We start from the raw sequence: 18,206 nt of genomic DNA, 5'->3' as shown, positions 1-18,206 counted from the left end.
TGATGACATTGGAGGCTTACATCTTAGTTTGGCTATGTTTGTTGAGTGCATGCCATGGCAATTTGGAGTTGGTAAGACAAGCATTTGACAGTTGCAGTGCATTTAAATCCTGAGGATGGTCTATTAACATAGAGAAGAGGGAAAGGGGAGGGTAGAGAACGACATGAAAAGTAACCAATTTTTGGGGGTAAAAAGACGATGGGGGAGCTCTAACCCCTGTTTTTTATTGCAAAAGAAACATGTGGAGCAAAAAGAAAGTTATGGAAAATCAACATTTTTGTGGCAAAAAAGCGTGGGCAGAGCCCCCCCATTGTCTGTGTCATCACATGGACAATGGGGTGGACTCTGCCTTCCCATTTTTTGGTAGAAATATCAGGATAGAGGGTAGTCGGGGCATACCTTGAGGTAGATGAGGGGCGGCAATCTTGAAATACCCAGCATGGGTGATCTATTTGTCTGTCATTCCCAATTTCACCCAGCACCTCTCTCAAGTCTCAACCCGCTTCCTCTTATTAATACATCCCACGTACTGTCTTGTGAGAGCCAATCTAAACCCTGATGTTTCCAATTGCCTTGAACTAACACAGAAGTGCATCAGTTTGGATGGTGTAGCAGGAGACGCATCATCTTTGCCTTGCATTTGTGACAGTGGAATTATGCTATTGCACCCTTTTTAAGGTTGGGCCCAACTTGAAGTCTAGGTAGTTTCCTAAATTCAGCTTACCTTTGCAATTTACCTAGAGGCTGGGACCCAATCCAATCCCATAAGAGAGCAGGTGAAAATTTTCTCATTGTGACTGACTTCTTGAGGGAGCCCTCTGATATGTATATATTCACGAGTAGGATGAACGATCCTTGCCATTGTAGTTGTGGGGCTCTAGCTCTATTAAAAGGTACTTTGTCTTGATGTCAAGGCCACATTGGGTGCCAATTGCCTTTCCAACAACAAACAAGATGTGCTATTGCATTGAAGAGTTGTACACTTCCTATCTGTTAGAGCTTTGCTTAGGTTTTGACACTCTCTATATGTATGTCATTAGTTGCTTATGACCTTGACATGCTCTCTCTCCTGCATGGAAGTTGGGTCCCCTTGACATGCAGCATGTTGCCTAGCTTAATTTGTGACTGCAATCTATCTGATATGTTAATCTCCCCATTGAACTGCACCATAAGAGCTTCTTGCACCGATTGATACAATCGATGGTCTCAAACTTTTTGATTGTCCCCCTTGATTAAAAGACGTTCAAAATGATGGCATCCCCCACTTGAATCATCATGCACAAACTAAAGATTAAGTGACTCTCCCACTATCCTCACAAGCTCCTAGGCATCGGGGAAAATGGGAGATCCTCTCAAAGTCCTTCAAGAAGAGTGTGGGGTCACATCCTAGACCTTGGCCTAGGTGCTTGAAAAAATTATGCCTTCAATATACTTGATTCTCGTTGTGCTAGTTTTATGCATGTGCATGTGATAGGACAACTTCCTTAGGGCAAGGTTTCGTGCTCATTTAGATTAGATATAGTATTACAGAAAAACATGTAACAACATGTATATGTACTCTAGTGATGGGATTTAAAAGCCTTAAGTGTATTTTTACCAAGCCAAGAAGGTTTGCTATGGTGATGCACCACAAGAATCAAGATGCTAAGAAAACCTCAACCCTTTAATATTCTATAGATGAAGTGGGAGTCAATAAGCAAGGACTTGATAAAAGGATTAACCAATTGTTGCTAATGGATATGACATTATCATGATAGTGATAGATAGATTAACCAAAGTTTCTCACTTGATTCTAGTCAAGAGATGACCTAAAAATCCTCTAATGTTGCACAAATATTTAGTAAGGAGGCATTCAAACTACATGGGCTACCAAGGATTCTAGTCAGTAATAGAGATTCTAAGTTCATCTTAAAGTTTTGGACTTGTCTATTCTAGGCCATTGAACTAAGTTATGCTTTAGTATCAGTTATTATTTGTGTAATATTCTGCGTTAAAGGAATCAATGGGATTTATGGAATTTTTTTGAATTCCCCCCTTATCCCTCCAACCGACTGACGAGCTAGAGGGGGAGGGGAATAGAAGGAGCTATAAGCTCCTTGGTGGAGCCTTAGGAGGGAGGGGGACCATGCGTGATGACACGCAGTGAGGAAAGATCCCCCTCCCTTCCACTATTTAAACGGGGGGGGGGGGGGTGCTGTACAGTGGAGAGGCTGAGCCGTGAGAGAGGAGGCCGAGCAAGACAAGGAGAGTGCCGCCATAACTCCGAGCTGAGGGAGGAAGACGAGAGGCCGCTACCATCCGCTGCCGTTCAACCGCCATCTGTTGCCGTCAGCCACCATTTCGACACGCAACCCCTTTCACCCCCCTCCCCCCCCCCACGTGCCTTTGTGAGGCTTCCAGAAGGCTTGGAAGCTTCCAAGGGGGCTCTCTAGGCCCCCTTTTCCCCCGGTTTTAATCCCTCTAAGCCCCTTTCCCCCCCCCCCCCACCCTAGTTTTAGTCCTTTTAAGCCCCCTTTCACCCCCCCCTTATGTTTTTTTTTTAAAACCCCCTTTGTTCCCCCCCCCTCCGGGTTTTAAATCCCCCCTAAGCCCTGGTCCCCCCCCCCCCAAATTTATCCTTAGAAGGCCTTAAGAGGTCTTTAAGCCTTTCTAATCCCCATAAGGCCCTTGTTTTTTCCCCGGGGTTTCAAAAATTCCCTTAGCCCTCCCCATGGGTTGGAACCACACACCCCCTAGTTTTTTTTGTCCTTTTTCCCTTAAGCCCCTCCCTTGGCTTTGGGAACCTAACCCCCGTGTTTTATTCCCCTAAACCCTTTTTTCACCCCCTCATAACCCTTTTTAACCCTTCTTCAACCCCCTCATAACTCTCATTTTCCCACAACTCCCTAAGCTTTCTTCCTAATCCCTCATATCCCCATTATTATTTTCCCCCCCGAACCTAACTATCATCATGGCCTCGGATGGTACCCCGTAAGGGAAAAATAGCTGTGAGATAAAAGATAGGGAGGGAAAGAGAAGGGAGTGAAAAGAAGGAGTGAAGGAGGAAGAGTGGAAAAAAAAGACAAAAGAAAAGGAAAGAAGGAGAAGACGGTGGAATTCCAGAAGAAAGTGGAAAAGGCTATCTCACATTCGATCTACGATGCCGCCGAAGAAAGTCCAAGGTGTAGCTGCGAGAGGGTCATCCCCCGGTATCCATGTGGATATCTCACCTCAAAGCCAGGTTTTTCTTCTTGGCTTTAATTCGGTTTTAAGTCAATCATGCAAAGGAAAAATGTTAAGGATAGGATATATTTATTCGAGTTATTTGTAACGAAGGAGTTTAGCTTAGGAATGACAATGTATAGAACTTAGCTTTCTTCAAATTGCATCAATCATTATAAATTACGAGCAAGATTATCCATTTACTATAGTAATATATTTTAGTTAAATCCTAAGGTGTAGAAATTATATCTTGCACGATTAGTCTTATTCCTTTCGCAACGATTCATGGTAAATGGCTAAATTCAAGAAAGGTTTCTTTCGATGATTAAATTACGAGGGAGTTATCTTTGCTAGTTGCACATCTTAGCAAGGCAATTGTTGTTATTTGACATGAGTTCATCTTTAAAGAAAACGGAAGTTAAATGTTAGGAATTAACAAGTATAAAAATTAGATATACGAACTCATTTGGAAAGAAAATGTAATGGGGAATTGCTAGATGACACTCTATTGATACTTTTTCCTTGCTATTTGAGGACTTGGGAACTAATAAAGTGTGTATACACCAATTTCACAGCTAGGCCTTTTTGTCCCAAGGAGTATTGTCGCTCTTTGTATCACCTTGGCATTAGGCTATATGCCAAATTAAACTGTATTGATTGGGAGAGTAAATTGTCACAAGGATAGCAAAACCGTAACAAGACGATTAATATTACCTTACAAAAGATAACTGAACCAATCTAAACATAGAAACATTCATACCCTAAACACTTGACTACTTTCCTTACCGTAGGGACAATAAATTCATAAAAATAAGAAACTAGGATTTGTCCCTAAGGTTCTTAAATGAAGAAACCCTAGGCATGACATACGTCAGCTTAAAGAATCTAAACAGATTATTCCATCGCAGGACTTGCGCAACATGTATGAAATCATTTAGTCTTGTGATTGATTCACAAGGAGAAAAGGGAAAAACCCTCATCAAGGACGACAGATCCTTACGCAAGTTATCTTGCAAAAAGACGTATTTTTGGATATCCTTGTAAATAAGGAAAGTTGTAGACCAGAAACTAGCATATCTAAGGTACCTTAGGGTTAACCAAGTTGGGTATGCCCTACACAGGAATGTAAGAGATCTTGCCAAGTTACAAGACACCTTGGGAACGAGTGCTGATACACTCAAAAAGGAAAGAACACTTCCTTAGCAGTTTGCCATACAACTAGGTTGATTAATGGAAATGTTTGTGCTTGCTAGAGATTTTAGGGCTCTGTTTGAATTATGAATTAAAAATTAAATAAGAACCTATACTTCAGGTTAAAGGCCTAAAGGGAGAGGTAGCTTCAGTTACCCCTGACTGCCTGCCTGACCCTAACCAAGGGGGTTGTTGACCGTGTCGGGAACGTGGACCGAACCCGCCGCAAGAGGTCTCTCCGTTGAGTTCTACTTGGAGCAGGAGGACGCTTGGGTGCCAGGGGGGCTCTGGCCGTAAATCCCTCGCCTTCCGAGTCCTGCACAAGAGGCTAACGTGACTCGGGATTGGATCTCAAGGCCCGCATACTAGTTGACGGGCGGAAGCTTGGAATAGTGATCCCTGGAGATTACTGGTTAGCCTTCGGGCAGATTATGGAAAAGCCTACGGGCGGAACTCCTTGTATTTCAAAGATAAAATGATGAAATGTTAAAAGAACTTGCTTGATGTTGTTTTTCTATGTCACGTGATAAGATTACGTGAAGGAACTAGTGCTTAACAAGGTTAATTAAAGAAGCTGATTGTTATATGTCAAATTAATGTGTTAGATAATTACATAACTAAAACAAACCGAGGAAAGTGCGGAGGATGGGCCATGGGTCCGTCCTACGGTTGGGTGGTCCCGGTTAGCCGAGAACTTTTCTCAAAAATCTCGAAGAACAGCGGAATGATCATCATCATCAAAAAGAATAACGAGAACGATGACCTAGAGTTACGTCTTACCCGATTTACGCTGTTTTAGGGGAATGGAATGGGACTATGCCTTATGGCAGAGAGGTTGAGCTTTGCATCCCTTTCATTTCCCATTCTCCTTAAACCAAGTGCAGCATGAATCCGCTTCGGACCTGGCGTTTCTGCGTAAAGTAGTTCGCTCGGGTCTGACGCTAGTTGTTGTTAGCTAATGACCCATTAGGAAAACCCTAATTCCGGTCGATCCTAAGTGGGAACGGCCAAGATACTTCCGCTACATGGCAGACGCGGGAAGAACTAGATCGCAAAACCCGTAACATTCCATGGGAGTGCCGAGCGGAGCTTTCTAGACATCCTTTCCGATGGACTGCTAAGACGTCTCCTAGATGATACTAGGGGACACGTTACAATTTCTAAATTGGTGGAAATTTTGAGAGAGTGAACAAATCATTAAAGATATATTAAGATAATGTTGTTATAGAACCAAGGAGATAGATTGAATATCTACTACTCATGAAATTTGCCTATGATGCCACCTACTAGCAAATGATTAAGATTTTCCCATTCCAAGCTCTATATGGACAAGAATACTGGATCCCTTTGAACTTTTTGGATTTCCATTCTCAAGACGGAAGCATTATAGCTATATGCTTGAAGACATTGTCCAATAAGTTTAAGCCATTGATCATGATATGAAGGCTATCGAAGACTGTTATTCTATTTTGATCCCTAGAGAATTTTCCATACCTATAAGGAAGGACACAAGGTTTTCCTAAGGATGAAACATGAGAAGAGCTCATTTTCCCTAGGGAAGTACTCTATGAAGTGGGAAAAGTGATGAGAAAGTAAGCATTAAAACTCAAACTACCACCTCATCTCAAGGTACATCATGCATTTCATGTGAACTTTCTTAAATCAAATGTATTTAGCTCTAAACATGTACTCTATTATGAGCAAATAGTGTGTGCCATCCCAAGGGATACTCAAAATGCATCTTAAGAGTGGAAACCTATCGAATACCTAGTATAATGGAAAGATCATCTAGAAGAACATGCCACTTGGATAGATAAGGGTATGCTTTGGATCATTTCACCCATTGAACAGTGTTTCCTGGTCAAGGAATTATGTTTAGACAAGAAGCAGGGTTTAGGGTGTCGTCATATCCAACCTAATCCTAATTGCACTAGGCGGTCCTAGGGATTCCAAACTCAAATTGAGTTTTAACGTTAAGTCGGTCGATCCTTAGGGTAGAGACCCTAGATCATTATTTGCATGAGCATCCAATTAACCCAAACATTCTGTGAAAGCGGGTAGGACCTTTGGGTTTGAGGGTTTTGACTTGGCAACAAGTGCGAAACTAGGCCGAATTCTTAACGTGCTAAACCCTAGTTAGCACTCGGGGTATTTATCATATCGACTGAACCATGCCTATACGAATCCCTTGCGGGTTAGGTGATTTAGATAATTCGATCTACTTGTCTTGCGACAAGGAGGAGCCTTTCCTAGAGATGATAAACTTGATCTAAAGGAGATAAATAGTTGCAAAATGTCACAATACATGTAAACATGTGATTCATTGCTTCTACGTACCACTAGATTCGCAATAGCCCTATCCTTTCTTGCTAAAATCAAAACGCATGATAATTTTTAGAATAACTTTCATAGGGCCTACTAGGACTTACGTCAAAAAATCATACCTACAACCTTTTTGTCTCCGCTTTAGAATCTCATGCTTTGATAAACCATGCAACCTTTCCTAAATGCAACTCTTGATGAATGAATTATTTGCATGACGAATATGCAACAAGCAACCTTCTCCTAGCTACAACGTAGTTAATGAAGTTCATGGAAAACTAAAGCTAGTGTTAACTTATTCCATTTTACAAGAACATGCCACATGCAAGTCCATAGAATCATTTTCATGCTCTGTTATTTCTTTTTGGATAACATTCCACGAGTGTTAACGACTTTTCCTCATGAATCATTACAAGGAAGATATTGCCTAAAATACGACATACGCTTATTCCTTCCATGTCCAATCAAGAATGCACTTAACAATTTCATTCCTTTGCCCTAAGTAATAGGCATTCAGACTCATTACTTTGGAATTGTACCAAAATAGCAACATGCGGCTAATCTCCTAAGATGGACAACTTTGGAAATGCAACGATCCAATTTTCATGATATGCATCAATCATTATCTATCTTTAAAAGAGATAATTTATTGAATGTATTTTTATCTCTATTACTTGAACTAACAATAAGCGAGAAATGCATTATCCCTATGCTAGGTGAATTAGAATCATGCATAAGTGTTTTAAAGCATTTCTTTATGTGGAAAATAAATTCGTGGAACCTGGGTTTGTGGATCCGCGGTGATGTCCACATGAATGTTAGGAGAAGAACCTCCCACATGTGCGCCTTTCGACTTCTTGGGAGCCATCGTTGAGGACTTGAACTCCATGGATTACCCTCGCTTCTACCTGTTCTCCGGACAGCCTCAAGATGTGCCTTCTCCCTCATACGCAGGAGATTGCTTCACCGAAATGCGAATCTTTGAAAATACGAGGGCTTGTGGGATTTGGGCTTATGGGAAGGCTTGTGGGGTTGGAGCTTTGCTCGTGGGAATGGGGCTTTTACGAGCCTGGTTTAAAAACCAGGGAGGGTGCATAGGAACAAGGCCCAAAGCCTTATCCTTTAGAAGCTTCTTAGAGAAGCTTCTAAGAAGCTTGTGATTTTCCAGGATCATGTGGAAGGCCCCAATGATTAGGAAGAGTTAAAAGGATTGATGTCGGGGGGAAAAGCAATTATTAATGGCGCTGTTGGCGAGGAGCATGGGCGGCAGTTCAGCGCTGGGTGCAGTAGGGGCGGGCTATGGCAGCTACAGCACGACAGGCGGCGTCTTCTCATGGCACGACAGCCTCTCTCCTCCCTCAGCGCAGCAGCCTCCACCTCAATAGCATGTTCCTTATTCCTCACGGCAACATCTCAGGCTCCTCCTCCTCCGATCCTCCCGTTCAACAGCCTCCTTCCTAATGTGCCCTACTCTCCCTCTTCTCTCATCAGCACGGCGATGGAGCAGCCGTTCGTCCCCCATCCTCCTTATCCCCCACTAAGGGGTGTTCTTATATAGGCTTAAGGGGGGGGAGAGGGAAGCTCCACCACGTGGGTTGTGCATGGCTTCCCCCCCTCATGCAACCCACACCACTCACCTAGCCCATTCCTCCCCACACTCCCCTCTCCTCCAGCCATGCATTGGCTGGGGGAATTAGAAAAAAAAATTGCATTATTTTCATCATTATCCATTTTTCCCCCATCCAAAAGGGTGTTTTCCCGCGGTTATGCAGTCTTGAACCCCAGGCCTCAATTTCACAATGCGAAGGCCTTGTTTTTGCGTGTGCGGGGTATGGATTAAACTGTCGATAAATACAATGCGGGAGATAACCTTGCACAGGTTTTACGTGGCATGCGGGGAGTCAATTTTAGTAATATTTTCAAGCGAGAATATTACATTCATATCCAAGTCTACACAAGCTTGCATTACCATTAACTCTTCATTCTCTTTCCATGTATTTTCTAACAATACATCCAATGGTTCACTCAAATTATTTGGTCCTTTGCTTTCTTTGTCATACATGAAAGTCTTTCCTTGGCTCTCCTTACTCTAGATTCCACTTCTTGATTCATCTCTAGATTAGTATCATCATAACCCCATTCTTTCTCCCCTTGCCTAGCCCATAAGATGCTTCATAAGGTATAGCTAAGTGATCATCAATGTCACCTAAATCCTCTTCATACATACAAGATTGTAAACAAGGGATCTTAGTACATGAAAATCCATGTCTCCCCACCTAAATCCTCTTCATACATACAAGATTGTAAACAAGGGATCTTAGTACATGAAAATCCATGTCTCCCCACCCTATCCAATAATGCAACATCATCTCTAATCTTGGCAGGGAACCATACATCCTACAAGGTAGATACTCTAAAGACTCCAAACAAACTACTTCATCACTAAACATAGAAAGGCTATCTACAATATGCACATCCAAAGTTCCTCTCTCCTCAACCTCCAAAGAAATATCCTCATCCCAAGCGCTTTCACACTCTGATCACAAAACAACAATTGTATTGATTCCAATTTTTGTACTGAAAGCACAAAGTTAATTAATGAAGTATGCTTATACCCCGGGGTAGTTTAGTATATGTATACCCTCTATACCATGTGCGTTCAAGGCCTATTTATAAATATACTTATCAGTGAAATTTTCCTTAATAAAACATAACCATTTTCTATTCAATCTATAAGTAATCCATTTATATGGGACCCTTTTGTTGGTGAAAAAATGATATTTTAAAAATCCCTTATGTTGAACCCACATGATACATATATATATTTATGACTAACCTCCCCAAGGTTTCTACTAGGTGCACTAGATTCACAAGTATGAAAGGTCCTACCACAAGACTTGTGATCCTAAAGTACTAGTTATTGCATGAGGATCATAATTGGATTGATGATTATGAAAAGTACTTGAGGTAGCAAAAATCCCCAAGATGCATAAAGTATGATGCCACAAAGTAGTCATCCTTGAATAGGTTCAAGGGTTTAGAAATCTCACAAGACATTTGAAAGAAGGTAGAGCTCTATTAGGAAGAGAAAGAACAACCGCTTGACATGTTTGCCTTAGAGAATGAAAGTTTTTGGGATTTACTAAACCCTTCATTTGGGATAGGAGAAAAAGTACATGACATGTTAAAGGTGAAAGATTTCATAAATAATCTCTAGAGGCAAGATGAGAATGAAGATAGAAATAAAGCCTAACACTTTGAGGAGATAAAAATTTTACTTGATAAATAGAAGAAGATTTAAAAACTTAGAGAAAGGGGGACAAAAGACAAAATCAAAGGGAAACACTAATGAGTTGAAAACACAAAGAGAACCTTAGAAAACAATGGGCAAATCTATAAAATCTTAGCAAGAAAGGGTAAACAATTAGCTCTTCAATTGAGGAAAAATTGTGTGGGTAGGTTTAAATTATGAGATTGAGAACCTTGAGAGGATGGACTTGGGGGAGAGATAATGTGAGAAGTAATGGGATGGATGGGTCAAAGAAATCAAGGAGGAGGATGTAGAGAAAATAAAAAAGGGTATTTTAGAAGACTACCAATGTGTGACAGCAACCCTCCCACGGCAAGAAATGAACATGAAACCAAGGTAGAAGCGTGCAAAATCTATGCACATGGCTAAGCCATTAATCTCAAAAAATGAAAAGAAACCATAAATCTTCCACTTAATAATGAACAACTTGTTATCTTCATCATCTTCATCCATAGCTTCAACCATTATACAAGAACAAAAGGGAAAATAAGAATATTTGCACAAAAGACATAGGAGAGAGGAGAGAGAACAATTTTTGCACCACCAAAAGGAGAATATGCGATTGGACAAGAGAGGGAAGGGAAAGAGGCACATAACCACTAGTGCATTCCACCCCACCTCTTCCCCAAAAAGCACACCCCTTCGTATTTTTATTATTTCTTTAAAACTTTGATACATTTGATATTATAAGGCCTTTGGCCTTTAATTTTGAGTATTCCTACCCTTCACAAATGCATGCATGTAACACTTTTGCGTATACCATTTGTTTATTATGGTGTATGTGGATGTGGATGTGGCCCCCTCATATCTCTATCTCTTTTTGGTGATTTTGTAACAATGTAGTATTATTCTCTTGACAAAAAATAAAAATATGATGCATGCTTGGATTCTTTTGTGCCTTGTTTTTATGCTTCTTTTGAGTGTCATCATATTCCTCCCACACTGAAATGTGAAGCGTCCTCGCGAACCTTGTCAAAGAAGAACCACTTTCTAACACAAACAACTTCCAAAATTGTTAGTAAAACAACTTCGATCATAAGGATGAGGCGTAGCCATGGTAGGGTATGGGACTCCAAATCCATGACCACCAGAGTAAGGGAACTCCTACCTCGGTTACTCCCACACTAAAAATATTTACTAGTCTTCAAAGGATAGGGTTTTGTCTTCAACAAGGGATCACAAGCACAACTTTTCCATCCCAATAGGGGAAATAAGGATGACTCCCTATTTATGTAGCTCAAAGGGTGAGGGAAGGAAGAGACTATTGTTGGTAAATGAGTCTTATTAGGTCCTCTCAAATTAGACATTTGTCTCATCTTTTGAAGGCTACGGGAAGCCATCAATAAGGTAAGCAAGAGCATGGGAATATGTAGTGATGAAAATGATGTATTTTTCATGGACAAATTTTCAGTATTATGTCTCTTTCTTTAAAGGCTCACCTATATTTTATTTTTGTGTGTGTTGGGGTTCTTGGAGGACTATGAGTATGTCCAATTGAGGAGGAGGTAAGGAGTTAGGTAGATGTACATAGGAGAGCAAGGGACATGCTTTTTAATTTCATAATATAATTACTTTGTTTAACCTAGACTATTTTAAGGGTTTAAGTGTGTCCATTGCTTTGTGGAGAACGAGGGAAATCGAGGGGATGTAAAGGGATAATGAAAAATGAGATTGGAAGAGGAAGGGAGGCAACGTTGAAAGGTAAGGTAAGGGTGGATGACAAAAGGGGAGAGGAAGACCAGGGAGGAGACGAAGTTAAGAGGAGAAGAAGGCCGTTTTTTAATGAAGGATGAAGAGGGAGGGTTGTCTCAACGAGGAAGAGGAGGCCGCCTTGATGCCGTTGGGGTTGTGGCAGCACCCCTGTCTACCTCTTCTTTTCTTATCCTTTAAAACATCCCTCCTTCTTGGAATTCTTCTCTTCATCTTCCTCATTACGGTAACTGAAGGTCTTGAAGGGAGCTTCAAGCTTGATGAATTGATCTATGTTGCTGCAAGGACCAAACTGAAGGAAACTGATCCATCAACGGCTGCATCCTGCTCTAGAGAGATGTAGAAATCTAGTACCAGTAGCCCCCTCATAAACCCCTCTCCCTCTCTTGTGCTGATAAACAACCTCTCTTTGCCTCCGTCAGTAACAATGAGGGTGTTTCCTGCTAGGGTCAAGGGCATTCTCTCTCTCACACTACAGCAGGCTAAGGACCAGCGTACCCGACACCGCACGAGGATCCGTGGGTTTTGGACCCCACAGCCACACCGACAGGAGATCCGGAGGATTCTTGATCTACATCGACAGCAGACTGAGATTCGATGACACTCGACACATTGGATCTCAGATCTCCAGTTTGCTCTTTCTCCACCACCGATGTACCACATCCTGCATCTAGGAGGGATCACCTGCTATTAGTGACTTCGACGACTGCTACTACATCCCAGGATAGTATATCTCCCTGCATCTGTTACGTATACACATCGCACCACTTTACCATAGCCGACAGTTGTTCCCCTATCACAACCGACATTTGTTCCCCTTTTGTAGCCATTATCTAGAGTACCAGAGCTACATACGCACATACACATACACGACACTTATCACACTCACAACACCATATTTTCAGTTTCCAGTTTTTAGCTTTTCATTCAGCACTTTTATTTTGGATAGCTGGACCTCATCAGTTGTATCACAGTTTGTCTCATAGGCCAGTTTTGGTCTTTAGAAGACGTTAATATAACTTTCTTTCTTTCTTTCTTCTCTCTCTCTCTCTCTCTCTCTCTCTCTCTCAACGGCGAGAAATGCCTCAATGCTCTTCTTTCTGCAAGCTAGGGTTTGAATAGTACAACCATCAGAGGAACCTCATCAGTACAACTGATTAAACAGAGGACATGTGATGTGGTGAAAAGACAAGGCAGAAACATTGCATGTGGCTTTTGCTGCTGCACCAACATTCTCCCTACCTTCCCCTTCGACCCAAGAGAAAAAGGAACTTTGTACAAAAGCCAAACCAAACATGGCTCTTCATAACTCTCTTCAGCTCATTAATCATCCCCACTTCATATTTTTCCACCGATGTCCAAAACTCTGCCATACTGGCCCGTGTATGGAAGGGGTTGTGAAAAAACGGGTCAGAGCCTCTGTTGTAAAGAGCGGTTTGACTTGTTTAGCCACCTCGGATGCTTTGCCAAAGGAACCGATAGACTCGAACTGAAATGCTCCAAATGAGGAAGAGGAGTCGGTGGATGAATGACAATCCTAAAAGGATTCATCAAAAATAAAACTCGGTAATGCTTTTGAATTGCTAGACGATTGGTGTGTGAAGATGATTCGTAATCTGCTCTAGCTGTTTGGCAACGCTTTCCACAACTGATGCAGAGAGGTCATTGTATGGCATGGATGCTAGATGTGCCCTGTGGGGGATGGCATAATTAGAGGTTGCCTCGCGGAGTCTCGAAAGGTACATGGAGAGGTGGACATGAGCAAGCAAATGTCTCTCTCTCTTCTGATCCCGGATGGATCGATGGTCCTGATAGGAAAAGTCATAGGAATATGATGACAATTCTCTGTATATCCCACCACTGCTCGAGGAAATTCTCTCTCTCTTTCTTACTTTTATTCTTCTTCTTCTGCCCCTTCTTTTGCTTCCACTCTAATCATGGTGCATGCGTGCTGGGAGGAAGAGCCATTGGAAGGCTTGGGGAAGGTAGTTCACCCTTCTCTTCTTTTCCTTCGTAGCATCTCTTTCTTTCTCTTCGTCTTCTTCTTGACATCTTCTTTGTCCATATCAACAAATTGCTTGTGGACTACACACTGCTATTGACAGAGATCGAGTCGTGCCTCACAATGAGGGCACACGATGTTGGATTGTAGTCATTTGTCAAGCATCTAGTGTAGAAACTCTAGCTATGTCATGTGAGTGAACACCTGTTCTAAAAGCTTGCATAGAAACACGATGCACTTCACCCTTTCTTCTTCTCACTGCGATTGAGTATTCTGGAGTTCATTTGCATTTAGGATGGGGGTGGGTCTGACATGCTGTAGCAGGGCCTTAGCACTATCCCCCACGGGGTCTTTATGACCTCAGGGAGTTGGGATCAACGGCTCTCGTTGACCCCGAAAAAAGGCACGCATCTGAGCCGCTACTTTATGCAGAAGTAAACCCAACCAAATTTAAAAACCCAACCAACAAATGGAAACCCAACCAACCGGAAAATGGGATTTGACGGAGGAACGATGTCTCAAAATTCAGGGATGTTTGCTGCCACATGCAAAAGTAAACCCATCCCAGGATTATAAATGCAACGCCGGTCATTGAAATTGATTGCATGGGCTGGCAGTAAGAAGATAGTAGATTCTGTGGGGCCCACTATCTCTAATACAAGTTTTTGAATCGTAGACTACAAGTAAATGTAGATATAATAGGAAACCCAGCCATTAAAGTAAACTGTGTCAACCTGGAACCGAAAGCTGAAAAGCTCTCGGTATTACCCACATGAAAATCCTGCACACAGGGCGCATTCATGTGATGTTGTGAACGGAGGTTTGAGGCCCATATTCCAAGCGCATACAAGCTCACGAGATCATTGGAACAAAGGTTTGAGGTTCATATTGTGATTTCTTGCTCATGGCTTCCACTACAAGGTGCATATCTCTCTCTCTTTCTTCCTCTCATATTTGCATTGGATGCATTGTGACATTGGAATGATGTTTTGGTGATATATACGTATGTAGTCAACATGCATGGATTATGGAAAGTGACATTGAGATTGATGATCTCGACATAGATGAAGAGACATTAGATGGATAATCAAGTGACGAGGTTGAGATGCTTGATTTCTTAAGTGGAGACAATGATTCTGGCACCACAAGAAATCACTATCAATGCACCAAGCCCAACTACCTATACCTCATCGAAGTACTTATCTTTCAATAGAGAGACTTACGGCTTGATGGTCAGTGATTTGAGCAGGCAAAAGGCCATCACATTGGAGGTGCTCAAGCAACTCCATAGGAGGGAGTTGCTCGACTTGAAGAAGTGGAGAAGAATCAGAGAAGGTCTTTGCATTGGTAGAAATGGCAATGGACACATTGCATTGGCCTTGAAATTGGAGCCATCATTTCACATTGCATGTATAGAGGAGTGGGAGAGCATATTCCTTGAAAATCACATAAACAAGGTTACAGGTGCTCACGAGGGTATCAATGTCACAATTGATTCCATCAAATCCACGTGGTGTACTGACTTGAGAAGGCATGGCATTCCTCTTGCATATGTGAGAGATCTCATTAGTGGTTATACTTGCAAGGTGTTCACAAGGCCCCATGGTTATAAAGGCCCATTTTTAGTTCATGGGAAGGTTCTAGAAAGAAGAGCACCCATCTTGGAGCTTACTGTAGATAGATCTCTTGTTGAGCGGAGGCTTCAAGAAATCATGCTTGAACACAATGTTAGGTTGGGCAAGGTCCACTCGACCAAAAAGCATGGTTTAGGGAAGACAATAGTGTAATATGCATGCCATCGCAGTGGTAGAGCAACTCGAAAGGGCTCCCAAATCTGTAGGTTGCGAACCTCGAAGAAATGTGGTTGCCCTTTCAAGGTGCAGATCGAGTACAAAGACGATCTCCATGATGTCACTATACAAGTCCATGGACCACACGAGGGTCATGTACCTGAATCTCGTGCCGACTTGTATCACTTGCCGGTGCATCCAACTGTGATTGATTGTTGCAAGGATGACCTGTTTGACATTGGGACATGTCGCCACGTCGCGAAGATGAGCCTTAGCAAGGAGCGGTTACATTTGAAAAATGCATCTCCATTGGATCGTGTCATTTATAGGTTCTTCATGATACCAAGGGAGGTACAGACACTATCATACCAAATTCGAACTGAAGGTATGTTACCTTCTAAGCCATTGCTCTATGATATTAGGTTTCTTTTGAGCGTCAATGTTCTACATGTCGTCCTACTGCAGGCAAACTTTTGAAGGATGATTGGACGGCAATGTATTTGGAGGCTCTCCGTCTACGAGATCAAAACAAGGTATTTGTCATGTTCTCATAAATGTTTATAAGCTGCGAAAAATTAGTACATCTATTTGATAGTATCATCTACATGGTCTTTTAAGTACTCTATTGCCAACCATACAATCCTCATGCCATAGAGGACAAGGACAAACCATTCGTACTAATAGTCTAGGATGAATGGATGTTGCAAATGAGTAAGAGGTTCTCAAAGAACAATGCTTGGGCAATCGATAGCACATTCAAGACCAATGTGTTTGGTCTTCCGCTTTATGCGGCGGTTTTACCAAACCAACATGGGGTGGGTATCCCTATTTGGTTTATGCTATGCACTAGTGACAATGGGTCAAACCAAGAGATTATGGCTTTGCAAATCACCATGAGACTAGTCCTCTCTAGGATGGGAGATATTCGCCCTGTTGCCTTGGTGATTGATAAGTCCTAGCCAGAGCTGGAGGCGCTCTCGAAGGTTATTTTGGAAGACCCTCATTGTTGGACCACTGACTACCTTGGTGGCAACAAACGTCAACATGCATGCCATATTATTCTATGCTGGTTCCACACAAAGAAAGCATGGGTTGAAAATCTCGTGCCACAGGTACACCTTTTCAATATCATTTTACTTTTATGCATTGCCTTTTTGTGAATTCCATGAGCTTGACAGTGAGTACTTCACATGTTCTTGTGTGAATCAAGGTCCCTACAGATGAGCGCGATCATGTGTATGCCTCTTTGTCTAATCTTATGCATTGCCCTACAGAGTCGCAGTTTGATGATATGTTTGAGCAATTGTTTCATCATTATTCCACTCATCCAAACGTGGTCCGATACGTTACCAATGGATGGTGTGGGAAAGATTGTATTTGGCGTGCAAGATGGCCCAAGTTTGGTTGCATGTTTCCACATGGCAATGTCGACATAACCAACCTCATTGAGAGACTTTGGCAATGCATCAAGTACACTCTACTTGATGCTAGGATCAACAGGCCCATTTTGGATCTGCTGCACGCCCTTGTTAGTGACTCGTCATTGGGGTCTAGAATGGGTGGATCGGCTTTGGAGTTTTTCAAGCAAAAGCAAGAGATAGGTAATGTGGTCAATTTCCTTTCTATTTCCACATTTGACCTTTCCTTGAAACGCATTGTTGTCTTATACATGTTTTTTATGCCAGCCAAGCAAGAGTCATACGGCTAGATTGGCAGCAGGGGAGAAGATTCTTCAGCGGTATGAGCAAGATCCCTCCTCTCTTCAAGTCATTAACGAGGGGACCATGTTGTTTAAAATAGCGAGCACAACCCAACATGAAAAATGGTATCATGTAAGTGTACAATCAAACTACTGTGATTGCCCTGATTGGTCGACTGACTGTAAACATCTTCATGGTTTTAGGCTCATCTTGAAGAGCTATTTTCCTCACCTTCATGAGGTTCTCCCCATCATCGATAGTGTGCATGCCTTTGATGACATAAAGGAAAGACCAGGTGGCAATGAAATCAAAGGATTGGAGAGACCAAGTTCCGATGGTGGTGTCCAGGAAGGAGATCTCGTGCCCTCCATCGCAGACTTTAGAGGCCTCCTTCAAAGGATCGAGGATGGGATTCCATCCTACACAGTGGCACAGATGGATGCTTGTATGCGCCAATTGGAAAGTGCTAAAGAATCTCTTGTTCACATGTTCACACCACAGGAGATTGACATGCCTAAAAAGGGCGGGATCTATTAGATCCAGGAAAATGCCACACAGACACGCCTAGGGCATGGCAAGGATCATCACCATCGTCCAAATGAGAGGGGGGAGTCTTCATCACAACCCAAGTGTCCATCTATCACAGGCATGTTAACGCGCAAGCATCAACAAGGGAGGGATCGTGTAAGGTTTAGCCCAAAACCGCGGATATGTTGTCCTCATTGCTGCACCAAAACATTTTTGGTGGACCCTCTCACAGTGTATTCATGCCATACTTGCCATGCACTGCTCCCTCTATCCTTGCGGGTATGCTCCTCGTTCAGCGGATTCTATCTTGATCGGCAGGGCGGTGCGATTGTATGGTGAGTCTTACATTGGCACTTGTCATATTTTGTATTGCACCTACAACAATGAGAATGAGGAGCGTCAATTTTCTCTCTCGTTCCCTGATGGGTCCACGATCACAGAAGTCTTGGCAT

Source organism: Lygodium microphyllum, chromosome 1 (genome assembly GCF_053477565.2).
Source record: "Lygodium microphyllum isolate KBCC chromosome 1, Lygodium_microphyllum_v1.1.10, whole genome shotgun sequence".
In the NCBI taxonomy this organism is placed as follows: Eukaryota; Viridiplantae; Streptophyta; class Polypodiopsida; order Schizaeales; family Lygodiaceae; genus Lygodium; species Lygodium microphyllum.
This window is presented reverse-complemented; position numbering follows the sequence as displayed.